Source organism: Numida meleagris, chromosome 14 (genome assembly GCF_002078875.1).
Source record: "Numida meleagris isolate 19003 breed g44 Domestic line chromosome 14, NumMel1.0, whole genome shotgun sequence".
Taxonomy (NCBI): Eukaryota; Metazoa; Chordata; class Aves; order Galliformes; family Numididae; genus Numida; species Numida meleagris.
Genome location: NC_034422.1, coordinates 12791211 through 12798946, shown reverse-complemented (window position 1 = coordinate 12798946; position 7736 = coordinate 12791211).

The following is a 7736-nucleotide window of genomic DNA, read 5'->3' as shown; positions in this document are numbered from 1 at the left end:
TATGGCTCTTTTGCAAATCTGAGTCATATCTTTCTGCATCCCCCAGGCAGGAATACCCTAATCACTAACATACCCCCAAACATGTACGCACAGTGGGCCGAGAATTGCTTCCTTCTGGCCACATCTCCAGCTAAAGACGTGATAGGGATTGAGCTACTTTATCTGACAGTTGGTAAATGAATTGCCAATTCATTCTGAGCTTGGAGGGGGATTTTTTCCCCTTTAAAAAAAGGGTCCTTTTATATGTGTCTTTGATCAGTCAGGGCCTTGACAAATTATTTTCCAAGGAATTTCTCTAGCCCTAATGCCACAAGGAAAAAAAAGATTTGCTCTCAAAGAAAAGCTTTTATGTCTCAAAAAGTTACAGCGATGTAAGGGGCTTTCCTCCATTTCCCCCTCATTTCCCTTGCTTCAAGAAATGGAGGCAGGTAGCCTGAAGATTTTCCATCCCACCTAAAGGCAGAAGGGAGTAGGAGGATGGAGAGGAAGCACTGTCAGGTGTCCCAGTCCCATTATTCCTGGTGTGGGGGAGCACTGCTTAACGCCAGCACAGACTCAACCAAAAGGCCATGGCCATCACTGACACTAAGGAAGAAACACTTTGGCACTAGCATGAGGAGTTGGAGCAGAGGACAGCTCAGGGCCACATCACCAAGAAGATACTTACTTGTCCCAAACAGCAGCACAAGGCACTTTGGAAGGGTTGAGATACCAGGGAACATCTCCCCACCTGCACTGCCAGATGCTGGGATCATTCCAAAGTGAAGAAAACAGTTGCTTTTCCTTTAATAAAGACCAAGGTATGGGGGGGAGGGCGCAGAGGGAGCCTCTATTTTTGTTGCATTTGGAATGTTATCCTACTAATTAGTTCCACATAGTCCTCCATGTAATCCTGGCATCCTTGATTGAATTCCAAGTGGTGTGGGCAGTGGGTGGCACAAACCATGTCTGGGGCATGACTGTACTTTATTGTAATGAATTAACATGGAAATAACTCATCCCCCATTTACCCCATGCATCCTCCCTGAGGACGGACTCCCAACAGCACAAGATCTCAGCAGTAGTGTTCCACTAGACCAAACTTCACCAGGATGGCTTAAGTTCAAAAAACACATTTCCAGCCTAACCCTGCATGGGCATACAGATACCCTGCCTACAGGAGTACTCCCACTGGACCCCCAACAGCAGCCCCGCTGCAGACAAGACTGGTGGATAAAGCCTTTTCGTTAGGGGTCAGCTGTTCCACACAACTTGTTGCAGCTGAATTTCCCAATGAAATGTGCCTAACCAAGCCATAGAAGCTGTCTCTTGGAAAACTTTCAACTTCTTGAATCAAATGAAACCATTTTGAACAAAGAGATAGAACTGAAAAATTCAGGTGGAGTGCTGCTGAGGGTCCCCAGGAGGAAGGCACTGAGCTTGAAAAGTTTCTTGAGCTGGTTCACTCTTTCTGTAGTATCTGTTAAACTTTTCCTGGCTCACAAAGCCTCCAGACTTGGCTTTGGCTGAAAATCTAGTATAGGTTATATATAGCTACCTGCTCCTCTCAGACAGAGGGCCACCTCTCCTGCTTTTGGAAGTCTGTTCTCCTGGGAAGAGACACAGTCATGTACCTATGGACTGAACCCAGTGAATGAACCGGGAGGCTCTTGTCCTATCCATCAATAACTAATCAGGTTGTTAAAGTTGTCCTAAAAGCTGCCCCAATCAGACAAGAAAAGAGATTCTGTGCACAAATTTCCTGGACTTTATTAACAACTCTGTAAATATGAGTAAAATCTGAGCAAACTGACTTGACAAATAATTCCCTATGAGGATCAGCAATGCCCTGTGTGGGTGATGAGCCTGCTCAGGCCAAGAGCTCACTTCCTCAGCACTGCACATCTTCAAATGTTGTCATGATCTGAAGCACCCTGCCTGGAAGACAGGCATTAGGAAAACATTTAAGGCTTGTTTTGGATTTTGATTTTAAGTGCCACAACATTAGAACTAGGAATGAGGTGGCCCTTTTTGTTACTGATGAAGAATTTGCTGTACTTCGTTTTTCTTTTGAGTACTGATCGGAGCTGAGCAACATTTTGGGGTGTCTTTTATCCCCACAGAAAGACAGTTTAGATCAAATTTCCCTAAAAAAAGCATTGAGCAACTGCTATAAGGACTGCCCTCCCCTCCCATCCCAGCAGCAAAATGTTATGTCCTTGTTTAACAAGCCCAGATATCTCCTATTCAAGGTGATGCGTTACTTAAGAAAATGCTTTATTGTTCCAGGTGATATGTTTAAAAATGGAGGAGAAAGTACAACTGTTTCTATGGAAGTTAAGCAAATGATGTCATTCAAGCCTAAGCAGTGTTTTGGTGCTGATTAAGTACACACACAAAAAAAGAGAAGTTATCTGTGTTGGTGCAGTAGTGGTATTTAATTTCCCTTCCGAAGTGTTTGAAGGTCACCCAGCAATGCAGAGTTGCTAGATCTGCAGGCCGTGCCCCTTGCTGTGCAGCGCTGCCTCCTTCCCAGCTGCACAGTCTCCACGGAAGACACTTGGAAATGACCCAGAACAGGGTTTTATTATTTGCTCCCCGCATAGGCAAGTGCTGCAGTCACTGCCAAGCTGTGTTTGTCATCACCACCTTGATTGGCATCAACCCAATAGCAATACTGGTGGCTGTCACTCAGCGAGGCTGTTAAAGCGTCTGGGTTCACACGCACACTCATAACTCACTGACCAGCTCCAGACTGCTTACAGCATCGTGGACCAGCCGTGGTCCATTGACCTGCTGCCTTAAATTAAAAGCTCTCCAAGTCTGGAATCACCTCTCAATCCCTGTCCAGGCACACCAAGCACCAGACTCGGGCAGGGTAGCCAACGCAATTTGAACAGCAGCAAATACATCATGCTAGTCCTGATTTTCAACCAGCTAGACTTACTTTCCCCAGGTATGTGCCCCACAAAAGTCATCCTGTGTTGCAACAGGCTGCCGTGTTTCTAATTAAAAGCTCTGATGAAGAAGGAGCATGCAGATGCCTTAAGGTTTACAGTGATCTTGAGATGGAAACCCTTGGGTGATCTCCCATACCATGCTTCTGATGAATGTCGGAACCTGCAACTGATGATGGGAGATGAGAGATAGGATAGAGGAATCTGCCCTCCAGTAGGCAAAGAAACATTGGACAAGTGCACACAAACCCTGGCCTTTCTAAGGCTTTGGAAGTCTCCTATAGTATTCTCACAGCTGAATTAACAAGTTATGGTGGACTGGATAAGTGGGCAACAAGGTGGGTGGAAAAATGGTTGTGTAATCAGGTGCAAACAGTGCAAGAAATCCAACTGGGGGCTGTCTACCAGAAGCATCCTTTGAGGGTCAGAGCTGCCACCAGTGCTTGTTGGCACCATTACTGATGCCCGGCATAATGGGGCAGAGCACACAGATTATACGAAATAGGGAGCAAGCAAACCACTGGAGCAGCAGAGCGGCTGCTCAGAGGGATCCCACTAGAAAACCAGGGTGGTAGGAGCGTCATGAAGCTCAACAAAGGCAGAAGTGAAGCCCTGCCCCTGGGATGAGCTGCCCCATGTGAAAGGGCAGGCAGGGGCTAGCAAGCAGCTTTACAGAAAACAACTTGGGCATTCTGGCGAACAAGTCGAACAGGAGCCAGCTATGTGCCCTCGCAGCAAGGACTATCTGCACCCTCATCTGCGTGGACATCCAGGGGAGTAGCTCCTTTCCTCTACACAGCACTCGTGTACTGCCTACAGTACTGTCTTGTCTCCAGTCTCACTGGTCATAAGGATATACCACAAGTCCAGACAGGAGGAGGAAAAGAGGAAATAATACTCCATCATGATCAACTCGTTACCTCTCAACAAGAACGTTCCACAGAAAACCCCAAGGATGACAAACAAGTTCCAGATTCATTGCCGCCCAATGCTGCGCAGAAGCTGAAACGCAACGTTGGAGACCTGCGGTATCCTGGGATAGCAATTGGGATATTACAACTGCACAGAGCCCTGCTGTGCTATAGACACGTGCTGTAACTGTGTTCTCCATGTGCCAGATCATACAAAACAGAGGAGGAGATGCAATACGTTATTATTGTCATGATAATAAATATAATAATATACATGTCTGGCCTTAGGCAACAAAAGCATCTCAAACACCAGCATTTATGACTGTAAGTACTACTGGAGCTCTCGATCCCTTGCTATTAAAGAGCTTGCCATGTGCTTCCCGCCTCCACTCTAGGTCTGCACTTTCCATCCATAATTCAGGCAACGTTTGTTTGGCCTCGAGGCGGGTTACAAGCCATTTGTTGGGGCTGAAGCAGAGGCCAGCTCCTTCCCACATGCACATAGCCCCGAGCGAGAGCGCTGCACAGGCTGCGCAGAAATCCCTTCATAGGAACTGATTTCCATCTCCATATAGCAGCCTTGTTGCTTTACTTAGCCTGAAAGTGCGTTCCCCAGCAGTGCCTCTGCCCTCTGCTACCGCAGCACGATGGCTCATCCCGGCGGTGGATCTCACCAGGGCAAGTGACACATGGGCAGCAGCAGCCACAAGGGCGGTGGGATTTGTTTCATTCAAAGGAAGCAGAAGGCATGAGAGCTGCAGAGCGTGGGGCTTCCCAGTGAAACACGTCAGGGTTTCATTCTGAAGGGAATTTTGGGTGGAAAAAATTTCCACTGGAATTTCAGAAGAGTAAAATGTTCTAAATATAAACAAAATATTTCTGTTTTTTTTTTTTTTTCCAAAGGGCAGAAATTTATTCAGGCCACTTTCTGAACGTTTTCCATTCAATTCAAGCTTTGAAAACTTTATTATTCCAAAAAAAAAAAAAAAAAGACAGCAAAAGCATTCACAATTCCAGGGAGAGCACACATATCAAAAAAATAGAAAGCAAAATATTTTTGTCTGGTGATGAATCCTCGTCCCACCTCCAGACAAGCTGCTTCTTTTCTGCCTTGCTTTCCTCCCCAGTAAAATTTCCATTATTATTATGTAGCCTAAAACTGAACAAAAAAAAAAAAAAAAAAAGCCCTCAGCATCCCTTGGGAACCTCATATAATCACAGGACTCCAGGAACTGGGAACTTAAAAAGAGAAAATAAAATAAAATAAAATAAAAAACACTGCAAATCACACGAGACAACATAAAATTGTCGGAGTTGGCAGCACCATACAAACCTACGGTATTGTGGGTTGGATTTATGGGCAAGAATCTTGAGGCTTTGGGCTGTTTCCTTCACCCAGCCCAGAGGCACAGGGTTGTTTTCTGTCCAGGATGGTGGGGACGGAGCCCGGTGGCCTCACACTGCCTCTGCCCCACTCAGGTGGCCTCACCCCCAGTGGGAACCTCACCATGTCGGGCTGCTGGGACCTGCAGTTCCCACATGAAAAGCCAGCTCCTGCTAACAGCCCTCGTCCTGGCTGCCCGAAGTTGAAACACGCTGATAGGGGCAAACAAAGAGCTCTCTATTTGCCTGCTCAGGGCATCTGCAGCTTCCCTAGGTAAAAACGATGGCGACTGCAGAGTGGTTTAGTCCAGGCAGGCAGCTGCAAAAACAGCGTCTGTGACCACAGCCTGCACACTGGCGTTCTCTCCTTAAAAGATGTTTTGATCAGAGGTTGGGTTTCTCTCTCTCTCTTCCTCTGGTTGAAGGAATTGCACAGCCTGCATATATTTATTATGGTTCATACAAAAAGCTCTGTTTTTCTGCCTAGGGATGTTTCTTGGCTGCTTTCTGCACTGCCAGGGCAGCCTGAAGGCTATCATCCAGACGTGGGGATGAGCCACCACCACCTCCTGCAGCCATCACGTCACTTTCAGTGCCCAGGTCCCTCCTCTCTTGGGGACACCATTCACGCTCTGGGTGCTTTGCCAGGAAGAGGCACCAGCAAGTCCAGGTCTCCAGGGTTCTTAAAAGAATCATAGAATCACTGAAGTTGGAAAAGACCACTAAGATCATCTAATCCAACCATCAACCCATCACCACTATGCCCACTAAACCATGGGCATGTTCCACCCTCTCTGTCCCCAAGCCCGTGGCAGAGGTGCCCTCAGTAGTGCTTATGGCAGTGCAAAGCCACAGGGCAGCTCTGAGGACTGTTTGATGACAGCTGGGACTTGTAGGCAAAAAGGCAATTGTGGAAACAGGATCATAGAATGGCTTGGGTGGGAAAGGGACCTTAAAGATCATCAGGCTCCAACTCCTCTGCAAGAGGTTGGATTGTGGTGGCTGTGCACACTCCCTCACACCACACTGGGATGGTCCTCCCCAAGTTTCAGTGAATTGCCAGCTTAGCTCTGGGGAGGGTGAATTTTGCAGCCTTTTTCGTTTGCTTCTTTCAAAGACATCCACTAGCATTTAATTTTTCCCTAACTTTTGTATCATCATTGCCATGATTCTGCTGAGGAATAAGTCCTCAAGAAGAGAAACAAGGGAAATCCCTTCAGTTGGTGAGCTGGGAGGATGTACAGATCATTTCTCCAGGCCCAGCCCAGGCCAGGAACATTCACACCCAAGCTAGGACTCACCACAGGCCTTTCAGGAGTCACCTTTTTCTTTCGTACAGTCTCACCATTGCAGTCCTAATCATTCAGCTTCAATATCAGATTGTGCTTGCGTGGTGCTGCTGAACCTGCTCCAGGCTAAAGCCCAGCAATGCCATACTGAGCTGCACCCAGTAACAAACTTAAGAAGAGCAGAAGGCAGAACTGTGTCCTCCCACCCACTCCAGATTTCTGGTTTTGCCAACGTGATGGTTCGCATGGATGGCCCCTTGTTCCTCATGCCCACACAGCTTCCTGAAGAGCCAAAAAGGTAACACGAGGGGTGTAGAGGAAGATAGCCAAGTTGAAAGCTTTTCCTTCTGAAGTTTGAGAAATATTTTACCATACGGATTTAGTTTCCTTAGTACTCTTTGAGATGCATGGCACACGTTTCTGGTAAGACCTCTTCCCTTACTGTGTAACCACTGGCCATTTAATTACATGTAAATTGCTATAAAGTGATAAGATGATTACATGATTAGCAGTGGGATGATGAATCCTGGAAAGTACAATGTAATTGACAGATAATATGGTGCAATTTTTTATTCCTTAACTCAAAATTCAATTTACTCCATCATTAATCTTGGCTAACTGCAAATTGTGGAGGAGCAGCTTGTGATTTACAGGGCAGTGCAACATCTGAGCAGTTTCCTGAGGGTGGCCCCATGGAGACAAGCAGCTCTGGGTGTAGCTCCAGATCCCAGCCATGCCCTCTGGGAGATACACAATGCCTGTACCTCCATCTGCCACTGGCCAGTGCAAGATCCCATGGGGACACAGCATTGCTTTTTGACCATGCATGCCCCATCAACACCAACATGTGGCAGAAGACAGTGAAAGCAGAGAGCAGACAGAGGTGCACTGCAGCCTGAACCAGAACAATCTCGTTGGATGCTGTTCTCCAAGTCCTGCCTGCAGTGGGGCAGTTGGGTGCAAGCACCATCTTTCCCTGCTCACCTTCTGCCCCTTGATAAAGTGTCCCAGTCTGTGGCCAACATGCCTGCTGGTGTGGGCACAGCTGGACCTCCTGTGTGCAGCCTATTTCAGTGCAATCTCTTTCTCTGGCTCTGTTTTCTCATTTTCTTCCCATTTGTGAGGCACGCAGCAACATGCCCCCCTTTGCTGAAGCTGAGACGTGGCCCCATGCCTCCCTCAGGCCAGATATATCCCCACTTGCATGGGAAGAGGTT